The sequence below is a fragment of the Dermacentor silvarum genome, chromosome 3, assembly GCF_013339745.2.
Source record: "Dermacentor silvarum isolate Dsil-2018 chromosome 3, BIME_Dsil_1.4, whole genome shotgun sequence".
NCBI lineage: Eukaryota > Metazoa > Arthropoda > Arachnida > Ixodida > Ixodidae > Dermacentor > Dermacentor silvarum.
Genome location: NC_051156.1, coordinates 30,562,461 through 30,577,814, shown reverse-complemented (window position 1 = coordinate 30,577,814; position 15,354 = coordinate 30,562,461).

The window sequence follows — 15,354 nt, the reverse complement described above, 5'->3', positions numbered from 1 at the left end:
ACGCATGCAGCGTGACTAACCAACCGGTCCGCCGCGCTGAGCGTTTTCTCATATCCTCATCCCCGCTTCTGGACACGTTTGGGCGACGCGCCGCTTTGTTTGTTTTCCCGCTTGTTTCTCGGCGTGCGTGCGTTCAACACACCTCGTTTCAAATTTGTAAGGCGCTCGCCGCTGAACAGCGGGAGCGAATTCCCCGAGGCGCGCCGCAGTTCGTGCGCGCTTGCGTCGCACGGCGAAATGGATGCGAACGGTCGTAACGAAACCGACAAACAGGGATGCCAGATGAGTCCTAAGCCGTTGAGGCCGAACTCACGTGCGAGCGACATGGGAAAACGGTTCTCGCCGAAACTGGTCTTCAAAAGCGGCGTCGCGCTTCCCCCTCTCCGGCACCTGGAGGAAAAACGATTCCCGCTGCTCCGTAAACAAATCATATAACCTGCGTGGTGCGCTTGAGGGCTAAGGAGGTGCTTTATTCCGGTTGCTCCTATAATGTAAGTAGTAATGGATTGCTTAAGACTAAACTAATCCGGTTTAATTATGGCAGTTTCGACAACTCGAAACGCTGAAAGGAAAAAAAAAAAAGATGCAAAATTTTTAAATTTTGAGGCGCCGATGCTTGAGTTGGATGATAGACATACAAATTTAGGCTGCATCTATTACTGCTGTATGAACAACGTGGAACGAGTTTTATTCTCCGAAAGTCATACCTGGGGCTGTGGAAGACGCGTAATGAAGTGTTCCGGATTTCGATTAGATTTACGGGTTTTGAAGTTGGAAAACACTAAGCTATGAGAGAAGTCGTAGTGCGAGGCTCCGGATTAATGCTGACCACTTGAGGTTCTGTGACGTGCACCCAATGTTGGATGCACGAGAGGCTTCGCATTCATCTAAACGCGACCGGAAATATTCTCAGCAGCAGAACGTCATGGCCACTGAGCCACCATGGCGGATAGATCCTGTTTTATTTTGAATATTTCGCGCTTCTTTGATTCGCGCTGGAATCACAGTAAAGTGGGAGTGTTTGGAATGCATCTGGACGGGAACGCGACCTCCAGGAGTCGAGCCTGTGACCTCGTAGTCAGCAAGAGACTGTAATAGCCGCTGGGCGACTGCAGATTTGCTCCTCATCCTTTTATACCTCCCCTTCTGAGTCCCCATGTGTAGCGTAGCAAACCGTGTTTTGACTGAACTCACAGCCTTTACCCTTTCTCTAGTATCGATGACGATAACGATGCAGCCGCTACCCTTTGAAGTACGTCTCTCTCGGTGACGCCGTTTCTTTCGTGTTATAAAAGAATGGCATAGCGCCAAATACAGCTTACGGGCCCCTGATATCACGCCGGAATGAAAGGCGAGCTCGAGGCAACAATCTAGTGGTTAATTTCCGTTCCCTCAACCTATGAGTCAGCGTGACACTGGTGTGATTCTTTCAGAAACGCTTAGTTACGGGACTCTAGCACTTCTAACACACATGTAGGCCGCGGCCGCACATCACAGTTGGAAGTAATCAGGTTTAAGAGGCGCAAGTGCAACGTAACTTCGCTGCCTAGCAGTGTTGCGTAATAAAATGGATGGCATCAACAAACATTAGTGCTTCGATGAGTCAACCACTATAGCGTACTCGTTCCTTAAAGCCACCAATTTGATTTTAATTAGTGAAGCATAAGTTGCTATGGCGAAAATTTCTGCACTTTTGGTCAATCCGAGATTATCACTATAAGGTAAGCGCATGAACACACGCTAGCGCAGCTTCCACAGAAGCCTGTGCATCCAATGTGGCGGCTTGGGGCTCCGCAGCGCCATCTGAAGTTTTCGGGGACATTTGAAGTCTTCGGGCCACCAGGAATCGAACACTGGGGCGGAAAGAGAGCTTTTGTTCCAGACGTATGGCTTACGAAGGAAAATTATGAACACCACGATGATACCCGCGGCAAAAGACGAGAGAGAGAGAGAGGAGTGGCAAGGGAAAAGCGGGGAGGTTTATCAGGCTGAACCCGGCTGGCAGGCCTGCACTGGAGAAGGGGGAGGGGGGTACAGAAAGATGAGAAGAAGGAGAGAAGTTCACAACACACACACACGCACTCACAAGCGTCCGTCGTTCAGTCTGTCACGGGCGGTCACATGAGTTGGTGGACTTCAAGAAGCGTAGTAACGCTTTCGTGGTCTTGCACAGTCGCATAAACTACGCTTTTTAATGGTTTATCTTGTCTCCCTGCAATACTTTTAATCTATTTTGCGTACATTTCCTCTCTTTAAAGCTGCTCTCTGGTCACGAACAGCAGGCGCGTATCAGCGTGACGTAGCGTTCCTGACAGGAAAGTAGCGAGCGCCGAGTGTCAACCCTTTGACAGGCAGCTGAACAATATTGTTGGCCTAATAAAAACATCTGAAAAAGCTAGTCATCTTCAAATATAAGTCTATGCTTTACAGTTTACATAATTTAGCTACAGGCTTAACAGTGGTATTCACAAAAATGGCCACTGTGAGCAGCAGCAGCAGACGTTGTTGTTGTTGCTTCCACACATGGCTCGTACCCACAGGGGGGATTGGCCACAGACGTTTTGGTGACAAAAGCCGAATGATACTTTGGTTTCTTCTTAGCGCACGTGGTGGTTATATTCTAGACACTGCTAAACTGTTTCGTTTGTTTAAGCAGGCCTTTACTTTTTGTTTCCATAGATACGTGCATCTCAAGAGCACACATTAATCTTGTCAGAACAAGTACCTAACACAAGTTAAAGGGTTAAATAAAGGAAACGCAAAGATTGATGACGGTTATTGTTGGGGGCCATGATAAGCTCCAAAACGTGTAATGTTTCTTAGTGAACCTCTTCGATTATTCGTCCCTGACGGTACCGGACTGCCCGAGGGGGTGCTTTCAGCCAATGAGCGTTGCGTATATGCAGCGTCTCGAGCACTCCTGACAGTCCGGGACGGCAAATCGAAGAAGCCCAGTGTGTCGGTTCAAACGCTTTTCTTCCGAGCTGGATTCAAACCCCCGTGGGCCCCTCAATCACTATGCGTGCAAAAGTGCGGCCTCAAAGGCTGCCCCGACGCCGTGGTTGTGGGGATCTCGGAGGCCGCTGGCGAAGACCGAGAAAATGAGCCGCGCCGCGCTATTTGCGCATGCACGCGCTCCTTCGAACCCGCAAGAGCAGCCGGGATGCCACGGCCCGTTCCTCCGCTCTGAATATAGATCGCCTCACCCGGAGGACGCACTACGCGCAGCGTTCCACGGCTGCTGCGCTAGTTTTCTTTTTCCTTTTCGCTTCTTTGTTCGAGCTCAGGGAGCGGTGCACCAGTTTACTGCTGCTCGGCATCTCGGCGCCACGGACGCGGCGAGCTGGGCGCGCGTAGACCGCAACCAAAAGCCACGCTGCGGTCCGCTGCTGCTGCTGCTGCTCTTCCTGCAGTCCCGACCGCGCGTGATGCGTGCTGTGTCCGTGCTCTTGTGCGCCGCAGTTCGCTCATGTATACGCCTTCACGCACGTCGCTTCGTTAGTTCTCTGCAGTGAAGTGCACGGCATGGCTTAGATGTATACGCTATACGGAAGAGAGCTACGTCTCCAATGTGGGAGCTCGGAGGACGAATACGAACACTCGCCTCTCTTTACTCCGTCGAGAGATATTTCGTACGATTACATACAGTTGTATTCATTTGATCGTATACACTGAGCCCGACTTCAGTTAGGTCCTTGACTTTCATGCTGTGTTAATCTTGCCCCACCTGAGAACGACGCACCACTTTCCTAGATTCACCTGCGTTCCTCCGAGTGGCGGGACATCGTATTAGCCTGTGGAGAGCACGCTGAAGCGTGGTCCTTCTTTCAAATATATTAAATAGACCGGGGTGCTTGCTGTCTTTCGGCATCCCGCATAGGCATTTAATTGCTTCGGGCGTATCAATCAATCAATCAATCAATAAATAAATCAATCAATCAATCAATCAATCAATCAATCATACGCGCCTGGGCAGCGTGTGAGTTTTACAAAGGCGCCGTTTGTCGCGAAAGTTGCCGGGTCCCAGCGTTTCTGGCCGAAAAGAACGTATATAAGCCACCGCGACATGGTCGCCAGTGCTGGTACATACGAGAAACTGTCTCTAAACGAAGACGCAGCAATACATTTCTGAACCGTTGCACACAAGTGCCTTGGTCCGCACCGTGAAGCTTGTGCGCAGTACACGCAACCCTCTCTCTCTCTCTCTCTCATATACCTGATGGCGAAATGTGCAGCGCTGCGCTCAATTGACACGGTAAAGTGCAGGGTGCGCGATCGGGTCTGTCGGTAAAGAAAAATAAAATGGGGGTAACAGAGGTGCATCACCGAGGCCGCGATAACGCGGCTCCCGTCGGGCTGTGGGCGCTTCTCTCGTGGGTCCCGTATCGAACGAACGAGCCGCCGCTAAGTGCGGCGCTCTGCTCTTTCTTATTTTGCCAGCGAGAAACAGAAACAGCGGCAACGAACGAAAAGCGAGAACAAGAACCGCCACAACAAAAATAGAGGGACAGGGGGGAAATGTGCATCACCCGGTAGGAAAAACAAACCACAACCGGAGGACGAGATGCGAGAGCCCCAACTATTCGACGTCGACGGCCCGACCTGCGCGACGCCGGCGCGGAGAAGGAAACCGACGACGTTCTCCCCCCGCGGGAACGGGAAGAATAACGCACCGCGGACAAATATTGCTTCCCCGATGAAAAACACGCAGCCTGTATGCCGGACCTGCTTCTGGGAAAAGAAGAGCCAAACACGGAGATAAACAGGCGCGTGCATCTTTGCGTTGGACGACGTATGTACTGGGTGCGCCCAAGAGGCGTGGACCTCGAGATAGCGACGGTGGATGCTATAGAAGAGTGCAACCCACCGCTACAACAGCAGCCATATATAGTATATGCGCGGTGTACCGGTTGGGATACATCTATGCACTATATGCGATGACTATGGTGATGAGGAGGCAGACACGCACAAATACCGCAAGACCTCGCATATAATACGAACCCGTATGTGATCGAATTTCGGTCCACGAAATGAGACAGGCAAGCAAGCTAGCAAGCAAAAAATGAAACACAAAAAAAAAAACAAGAACAAAAGAAACCCATCCACGTATGATCTAAAAGACACTTGGTTCTTAGCAATATAGAACCAGAGGACGCCCCTAAAACTTTCTGTATGCTCAAGTATGATACGAGCAAATTAGACGTACCATGCCATTTTTGCAAATAAGGGCGTTTCTACCATCACCAAAACCCGAAACAATGCGCACTTTGAATTACACGCGAGAGAGAGAGAAAAACATTTATTTAGACCATTCAGATCGTTGATCTTGAGGACGAGTGGGTGGTGTCCTCATTCCAGGACTCCACTGGCCATGGCTGCTCGACGTACTTGCTGGACGAGAGCTTGTTGTCCCGCCAGGGTATCGCCGGTCAGCTGTACCTCCCACCGCTCAAATGACGTGTTAGGCGTCTTTAAATGTTGAGGTTTGCCCCCGCACCCCCACGAGATGTGAAAGAGTGTAGGGCGTGTGTTGCCGCACCAGGGGCAGATGCCGCGATATGTTTGTGGGTATATTTTGCTGTATCTGTGTAGGTTTGGGAATGTGTTTGTTTGGATAAGTCTGAGGGCTATTGCCTCTTCAGTGCTGAGATTTTTGTGAGGGGGAGGATAAATCCTGCGGTTGAGTCGCTGGATTTCGAGTCGGTCGCAGTAATTTGATGGCAGGGGCACAAAGGTAAAGGACGGGGATTGATAAGACGATTGGTTTTGCCCCGCTCGGTTAATTAGCGCTCGAGCTAAGGCGTTCGCCCTTTCGTTCCCCTCCAGTCCCGCGTGACCCGGCGTCCAAGTGATTTGATGGGTTTCTTGTAGCCTCGGGCCTAGAATTTGAGCCGCCAGCACCGGTGTTCGTCCGTTGGTAAAATTTCGGCAGGCCTGTTGCGAGTCGGTAACGACATGAACTTCCCTGCCCACCCTGTCATGTTGTTTTATTACTAGCGCTGCGGCTATGGTCTCAGCCGCAGCTGGGTGCTCTGCCCTGACGGAGGCCGCGAGGGTTAAGGAGTTGTCTCTCCCGTTCACGGCGGCTACCGCGAAGAGGCCCCCTGCGGGGTACGCCGCCACGTCCACATACTGTACGTACGGGTCACTCTTGAATTGTCGGCGCTGTCTGTTGACCCGCGCCTTGCGTCGTCCTTCGTGGAGTTCATGACTCATGTGCTTTGGTATGGGGTTCGCCGTGATCTTGCTTCTGACCTCGGGCGGGAGTGATCGTTGCCCATCGAGGGCACGAAGCTCCGTGGCCGTGCCGGTCCGGTGGAGGATGGCTCTGCCCGCCGCCGTGTTCTGTAGTCTGGCTTTTTGCGAAGCCATAACCGCGTCCGACAGCTCAGCGAAGGTGTTGTGGATGCCGAGAGCCGCTAACCTCTCGTTTGAGGTGGTAACAGGGAGACCCAGGGCCGTTTTGTACGCGCCTCTGATGATGGCATCGACTTGTTCTTGGTCGCGTTTGTTTAGCGAGTCGTAGTGATACGGCATGCTAAACGTTACTCTGCTGATCACCAGAGCCTGGACGAGGCGGAGCGTGTCCTCTTCTCGCATGCCCTTGCGGCTTCTTGTTATTCGTTTGATAATCCGCGAGATCTGGTTGGTGGTGGACCTTAGGGTTTGGATGGTGTGGATGCTTTCAAGTTGCTCTGGATCCAAAAACCCAGAATCCTAGTCTTTTTGCTTTCCGTGATCTTGTGGTCCTCTAGATAGAGTTCGATAGGGCCGGGTGACTTATAGATTCCTCCTCCGTGAACCCGTATCACCTCGGACTTCTCGGGTGCGCAACGCATCCCGCTCGCTGCCGCAAATCTCTCCACGGCCGTCGCGGCCTCCTGAAGGGTCGCCTCCTTTTGCGCGAGGGAGCCCTTGGTGGCCCAGAGCGTGATGTCGTCCGCGTATAGGGCGTAACCGAGGTCCGGGATCTTCCGCAGCTCTTTGGTCAGCGCTAGCATCGCGATGTTGAAGAGAATCGGGGAGACTATCGCCCCTTGCGGCGTTCCTTTGTTCGGCACGTCGATCGTATCCGATCGAGTCTGGCCTATTCCGATGGTTGCCGTCCGGCCCGTCAGGAATGATTTGACGTAATTAAAGATGCGCTCTCCGCAGCTGATGTCGTTCAGTCCCTTGAGAATGGCCTCGTGAGAGATGTTATCGAAGGCCCCTTTCAGGTCGAGTGCGAGCAGGAGGTGTTCTCCTCCCTTCGGGATGCCCTTGAGAACTTCTTCCTTCAGGATTAGGAAAGCATCTTGCGCAGAAAGTCCCGGCCTGAAGCCAAGCATGGTGTGCGGGAAGAGGTCACCGTCCTCTATGTAGTGTTGGAGGCGAGCTCCGATGACCCTCTCGTACAGCTTGCCGAGGCACGAAGTCAGCGAGATGGGACGTAGGGCGTCGATCGCGGGCTTCTTGCCTGGCTTGGGAATGGTCACGACTTCCGCGTGTTTCCACTCGTTCGGTACGTGGCCCTTGCTCCAGAGTTCCTCGTTTAGGTATTCGGTCAAGTCCAGGATGTGCTTCGGGCTCAGGTTTCTAATCATGGCATTGGTGATTTTGTCAGCCCCGGGAGCAGTGTTGCGCTGTGAGGCTCGTGCCGCGGCATACACCTCTTCCTCCGTGATCGGAGCGTCCAGTTCAGGTCTTGGTTCCCCTTCGTATTTTAGGAGGCAGGGTCGTATGGGGTCGCTACCCAGGTATCTGGTTTTTAGGGTGTCAATCAGATCCTGGTCATTCCCGGAGAATTTGTGAGCGATTTCTTGAAGTGTCCGACTGGTTGTCGCTTTGGCCTTGTCGGGCTCGATCAGGCAACGCAGGATGGCCCACGTCTTCGCCGTACTCAGGGTACCTTTGAGCGAGGTGCAAAACTGGACCCAATTTTGCTGCGTCAGCTCGGTCGCGTAATCTCTGGCTTCTTCTGTTATTTGAGCGATTCGTAGACGGAGTTTCCGGTTTAACCGCTGTCGCTTCCACCGTTTGAGGAGGCCCTCACGGGCTTCCCACAGGTGTAAAAGCCGGCGGTCGACTTCGGGTGTCTCGACCGTGCGCTGGATGGTTTTGGTGGTTTGGATGTGGGCGTCTCGGAGGTGCTTCATCCATTCCGCTATGTCCGTTATACCGCTTTCGGGTGGGGGGTACTGCCTGTACGCCTCCCAGTCCGTGAGCCTAATTTCTCCAATTGTTCTCTTGAGTTTCGGGGTGGACACCGAGATGCTGAGGATGTAGTGATCGCTGCCCAGTGTTTCGCCCAGGTGCGTCCATGAGTATTCTCTTACGTTTTTGATAAATGACAGGTCCGGAAACGTGTCCCGACTAACACTGTTGCCTACACGGGTTGGTTGGAGGAGGTTGGTTATCAATTCGAGGCCCGTCTGGTCAACCGCATCGATGAGCGACCTCCCTTCTGCGTGTCTTGTTGGTAGCCCCAAGCCATGTGTCTAGCGTTCATATCGCCCACCACTACCAGCTGGTTGCAGCCAGCGGCTCTCGCGCTGTCGTAAATGATGTTGCGGAAGTCGTCCTTTTGAGCCCTCGGCGGACTGTACAAATTCAAGATGAAAGTGCTACGTCTACCCCTCTTTTGCGGGAGGACTTCCACTAGCACGTGGTTAATGTCATGATGTTGATAATGTTGTCCCACGGCCGTCACCGTTTTGTGAACTAAAACCGCAACCTTTGGTGATCCCACGTGTCTAATTACGTAGTAACCCCGTAGCTTGATGGGCTGGATTCCCGACCTCTTGAAGGCAGATGACGTCGGGGGGGGGGTATGGATGGTTTTGGATGAAGAGCTGGAGCGAACTTGCCTTCTTGTTGAAAGAGCGACAATTCCACTGCCAGATCTCGAGGTGTTCGTGGGCGCTGCGTGTGGTGTTAGCCATTGCTGACGTTCATGCCGCCGCCGTCGCAGTTGTCGGCGTCGCTGACGTCACCCGTATTGTTTATGCGCCTGTAAGCCTTGACGCGTGTGTTGTTCTCGTCGTCAACCCGCTTACGCGAGCCAAACTCAACCTTGCGTATTCTTCTTTCAAGGTCTTCATTGCTTAGTGTGTTCTCCTTGACTTTATTGTTAAATTCGCCATCTGGTAAAACATCTGCTGCATCGTAGCATAAATGCTTTCGAGGGTGACTACACTTGACAGGCCTGCTGCTGCCGAGACAGCACCAGGGAGCGAGGAGGGCGTGGTGGTTCTTGAGGGGGGAGGAATGGAAATGGTGGGCGGGTAGCCTTTCGTGGGTCATAAGCTCCTCGGGGGTTCCGTCAATCAGAACCTTCCCAATCATAAGAAAGAACAGCTAAAAGCTCTGGTCCTGCAATACAAGGACTGCTTCTCGTCGTCGTCAAAAGTTCGACAAACCCCTGTCGCCAAGCACCGCATCATAACCGACGAATATATCCGTCCACTTCGTCAGAGCCCGTACCGAGTTTCGGCGTGCGAACGCGAGGCGATAAGGCAACAAGTAGATCAAATGCTACGGGACGCCATCATCCAGCCGTCCAAGAGTCCCTGGGCGTCCCCCGTGGTGTTAGTAAAGAAGAAGGATTTAGCGCTAAGTTTCTGCGTTGATTATCATCATCTCAATAAAATCACGAATAAGGATGCATACCCTCTCCCACGTATTGACGATGCCTTGGATCGACTCTACAACGGAAAGTTTTTCGTCAATGGACCTCAAAACCGGCTACTGGAAAGTCGAAGTCGACGAGAGGGACCGGGAGGAGACTGCCTTTTAACACCATATGGACTGTTCGAGTTCAAGGTCATGCCGTTTTGTCTTTGCTCGGCACCTGCGACTTTCAACGCGTCATGGATAATGTACTGGCAGGCTTGAAGTGACAGACTTGCCTCGGTCTATTTGGACGACGTCGTTGTGTTTGCCTGAAGCTTCGAGGAACACCTCCGGCGCTTTCAAACAGTTCTTCAAGTAATCAAGACCTCCGGACTCACGTTAAAGCCAGAAAAGTACCTCTTTGCATACGAGGAGATCTTGTTTTTGGGCCACGTCATCAACAATTCCGGAGTGTGCCCTGACCTACAGAAAACTGTGGCCATCGCTGACTTTCCTCCGCCCACCGACAAGAAGGCAGTCCGTTGATTCCTTGGACTGCGCGCCTATTACAGGCGCTTCGTCAAGCATTTTTCACAGATCGCTGTGCCACTGACGTACCTCACGAAGGCCGACGTCGAGTTCAAGTGGGAGACACCGCAAGTCGAAGCATTTGAAGAACTGAAGCGACGCCTGCAATCGCTGCCAATACTTGCACATTTCGACGAAAACACCGATACCGAAGTGCACACCGATGCAACCAGCGTAGGACTCAGCGCCGTGCTTGCGGAGAGGACTGACGGACTAGAAAGGGTTGTAAGTACGCTAGCTGGTCGCTCTCGAAGGCGGAAACAAATTATTCCACAACCAAAAAGGAGTGCTCGCCATCATCTGGGCGACTTCAAAGTTTCGCCCCTACCTCTATGGCATGCCCTTCAAAGTTGTGAGCGACCACCACGCCTTGTGTTGGCTAGCTAACTTGAAGGATCCTTCAGGTCGCCTCGCACCATGGAGTCTGAGAGTTCAAGCATTGGACATCATCGTCGTTTACAAGTCAAGGCGAAAGGACTCTAGCGCCGACTGCTTGTCTCGTGCCCCCGTCGAACCGCCGCCACAGGAGGACGAGGATGACGACACTTTGTCGGGACCCATCAGTCCTTGTCTACTTGCCTTGCGCCCCCGTCGAACCACCGCCGCAGGACGACCAGGATGACGACACTTTCTTGGGACCCAACAACAGTGAGCTGACCCGGACTAAGGAGCCTTGTCGACTACCTGGAAGGCAAGACCGTCATTGTGCCCATGGTGATCAGGCGAGGATTGGCGTCGTTTTTCTTGCAAAACTACATTCTCTTAAAGACGAGCTTCTCGCCTCTTCGAACCAACTACCTCCTCGTGGTACCATTAGCATTGCGTCCAGAGGTTCTGCAAGCTTTCTATGACGACCCAACGGCTGGACACCTCGGTTTTTCCCGCACGCTCGCGAGGATACAAGAAAAGTACTACTGGCCTTACCTCTCTGCCGACGTCGCCCATTACGTAAGGACATGCCGAGACTGTCAACGACGCAATACACCGCCGTCAAGGCCAGCCGGACTTCTACAGCCGATCGAGCTACCTCGCCGACCGTTACAGCTGATCGGGATGGAATTACTGGGGCCTTTTCCGACGTCGACGTCCGGGAATAAATGGATCGTCGTAGCTACGGACTACCTCACCCGCTACGCCAAAACAAAAGCCTTGCCCAAAGACAGCGCCGCCGAGGTAGCCCGAATCTTCGTTGAGAATACCCTCCTGCGTCACGGTGCCGCAGAAGTCCTCATCACCGACAGAGGTACGGCCTTTAAGGCAGATCTAACACAAGCCATCCTGCGATACAGCCACACAAGTCATCGCCGGACCACCGCCTACCACCCGCAGACGAATGGCCTCTCCGAGCGCCTAAATAAAACCATCGCCGACATGCTGGCAATGTACGTCGACGTCGAACACAAGACGTGGATGCCATCCTTCCTTAAGTGACCTTCGCATACAACACGGCCGAGCAAGAAACGACGCACATGGCGCCGTTCCACCTGGTCTACGGTAGGAACCCGGCAACGACGCTTGACGCCATGCTACCGGACGTCACCGACTAAGAAAATCTCGACGTTGCCACCTATTTGCAGCGTGCCGAAGAAGGTCGACAGCTCGCCTCCCTGCGCATCAAGAACCAGCAGATGACCGACAGCCGACACTACAATCTTCGACGACGCTACGTCGCGTACCAGCCCGGCGACCTTGTTTGGGTCTGGACTCCGATACGCCGACGAGGACTTAGCGAGAAACTTTTACGTCGCTATTTCGGACCATACAAGATAGTCCGACGTATTGGCGCACTGGACTATGAGGTCGTGCCAGACGGCATTTCGCAATTACAGCAGCGCCGGGCACGACCTGAAGTCACCCACGTGGTGTGTCTTAAGCCTTTCTACGCCCGCTAAACAACTTCGGTACTTTGTTACTTTGTTATTCTTTGTTGTTTTTTCTCCCTCTCTGTACGCGTGGTTTTGTTTTCGCTTTCTTGTTTGTAGCATCGGGACGATCCTTCTTATGGGGAGGGTATTGACACGTATACATGTTTATCTTTCACCGGTGACCGCTTTACACCGGCTAACAAATGTTAAACATTATCGCTAGGCACAGGACACCCCTGCATGTATCGGAAGTTTCTCGAACGTTATCGATGCTTGTATCCGTTGTCTCTTTTCACCGACGCTCATGTAATCTGATTGTATGAGCTACGCGAAGTATCTAGAACTTTCTGGAAGACATGCGGGTACCAGGGATTATTCTGGGGCCTTCAATGACTCATGTATAAAAGCCGATGCGTTTCGCCGCTGATCAGATTTCGACGATCGCCGACTGTGTTCGCCGCTTTCGTTGTGCTTCAAGTGTAGCTTCCTTTTGTGGGCACATGTTCGGCCAATAAAGAATCAGTTTCGTCATACACAGTTTTACGACTGTTTGCTTCAGCGTCCCTACTACGTGACGGTATGGGAATCTGCTGATCAGACTATCTGAAGTAGAGCACTGCACGGGCCGGTTTTTCAAGTCCGGGCCTGACCCGAGCCCGATGTACCATACTTTGGCCGGCCCGGTTCTGTTCGACCTATTAGGCTTTTTGCCTATACGAAGCTAGCTCGAGTTCTCGATTATTGTGAAGATACCGTCATGTGATCAACGGCCACCGGGCAGTCTTCAAGCTCCATCAAGCAGGTTTTTGCCCTGCATTCCTTCTTGCTGGTTACTTGATAATTTAACTGTGAGAGAAATAAACATTTCATTACTAGCTGAACATGCACAGATTATTATGTGAATATTTGGTATGAAAACAAACCATACAATCGACAGTTAAGAAAATAGGGAGGGATCAGTCTAATAACCACCGGGAGTGGCAGAACCCCGGCTTACATTTAGGGATGAAGTTGTAGAAAAGCACATCGGTTGATGACCATGCTCGTGCTTTAAAGAGTGCGGCAACATAATATAGCGAAGGCATAGGTGAACACTACCGTACACGCCGCGGCCCGCCATTTAATCTCACTTTTGAATCTCATATAGTCATTCGGATACAGGATGGAACTCGAGCCATTAATTTTGGCGCGAATGTAAATTTAGATACGCTGGTTACTGGCTTTCAGGAATACGATAATACACGGCCACTAGAAGCTTCTTTTTTTCATCAAAAAGAAATTGTTGACCCACAAGGCTAACGCTCATCATATTTTCATACGGAACATGCCATTTTTATTGCTTTATTCGGCTTCATTATAATTATGTCTGTTGTTTAATCGACAATTTTGGCATCCTTGTTTAGAAATATACGCAAATTTAGACCCTGTCTAATTGTGTTTCAGTACAGTGCATTTACAACGTAGGCTTTCCTTGTTTTTTTTTCTCCGCCCAGAATAAAGTATGATCTGCTTCCTTATTCACGTAAATTCGCAGACAACACACCTAGTGCTACAAAACATATACAAGGCTGCGAACACGAGGGTCGAGCCACTTAACGAGTGGAAATAGCATTCAAAATAAAAATTTACTGAGGCAATAAAATGCTCTGCATTCTATTTTGTTTTTCATATTCCCCTCCCCAATGTTGAGAAATTTTGCAGCATCCGCGTAGACTTAAAGCATTTGTCTAAGAACAATATACACTTGAAAGTATCAGTTTAATTAGTTGGGCTAATTGTGAATTGACCTACGGCAGAATATTCAACTCGCTTGAAAATATAACGAAGAAAATTAATGTAAACCAGTAGTAAGTTGCCCTGTGCCTTAGGACACAAAAAAGTTGCAAATAACTTTTCAGAATTTGTTTGCTACAATTTTATCAATGTACCCTAAGTACTTCTTGAAAACTTATTTAATTTTGTTTTTCCGTTAAAATGATCATGCCGAAAATCCAGATATTTTGTGCAGCAACAAATATTGCAGTCGACTCTGCCTCTAGGCACGTCTTCCGCTCTTGAAAAATGTAACGAGCTCTATCGAAACTCATCTCATTGATTCCTGTTAAGGATAGCTCGGATACCTGAGACAGTCTAATGAATGTCTTTGCAGTGAGTCTCGCACCAATCCAGTAGTTTTCAATTTCTTTAGCGCGACTGCAATGCACATATATTTCTAACTCTTTGTCAGGTTGATTCAAATCTGTGATGTCTAGCAACTCATGAAGTGTGCCTTTCGCCGCTATTCCCACCCACCCAAATGTGTTCTTCTGGTCGATAGGCGGCGCCGCTGTCGAAATCATACTGCTACCTCCATCAAACTTCGGGTCGTCCGTCACATGCCTGAGCACGATCACCTCTAGGAATTCGAGGTTTTAATAGGCTGGGAACAGTGTGGACAAGAGTTCGTTAGTGTCGCGAAGACGAAAGAATTCCTACAGAACCCATGTTAAGATGATTATCGAAGTTAATGCGATTAGCATTTACACAATCTAGTGAACAAGAAGCGACACACCGTGATAGCTAAGACATCTTTGTTTAGAATCCGTAGTGTTTCTCCTCATTTTCAAGTGATTCGGCTATATGCGGCCATACACTGTCTCCCTGATTGACCCGATTTGTTATGACCATCGCTCACCAATGTTACCTCACGATGGTAGAACAAGGACCGCAGGCCGACAGCGCATTCAGTGACGACGATGGAATTACGAGGTAGGAATGATGTCGATAGAACGACGAAGGCATATGAGGACGACGGCATGACGACGATGAGAGGATTCTGAAATGACGGCGATAAAGAATTGCGACGGAATACAATGCCATGACACCGGTGTTCTAATCTCGATTGATTGACAATAATAGCACAATACTAGCGAAATGAAATAGAAATTATGCTGATGGAACGGAAGGTGGTATGACGACCACGCATTTAGTAATTTTTAGCCAACCAGACACGCTTCTGAACAACATACCAGCCTGCTCCCTTTCTTTTCTCCTATTCCTTCCCAAGACGCTTTGCAAACATATACTCTGCCGTTGAGCTCAGTACGCCAGTGCTCTAGCTCATTAGGCCACGATCAAACGTTTACAACGTATCTTGCCAACAAGTATTATTCAAGCTCGAACTTAGGGGGAACATTGAGCTTGGGGGCTCCTATCGAAATACATGGGAAATCGGAAATAGTTTCTCAGAGCAACAAATGCACCAAATTTGATGAGTTATGTTGAATTTAGAAAAAAAAAGTTGAAGTGTTGTGATTACCGAAATGGATAT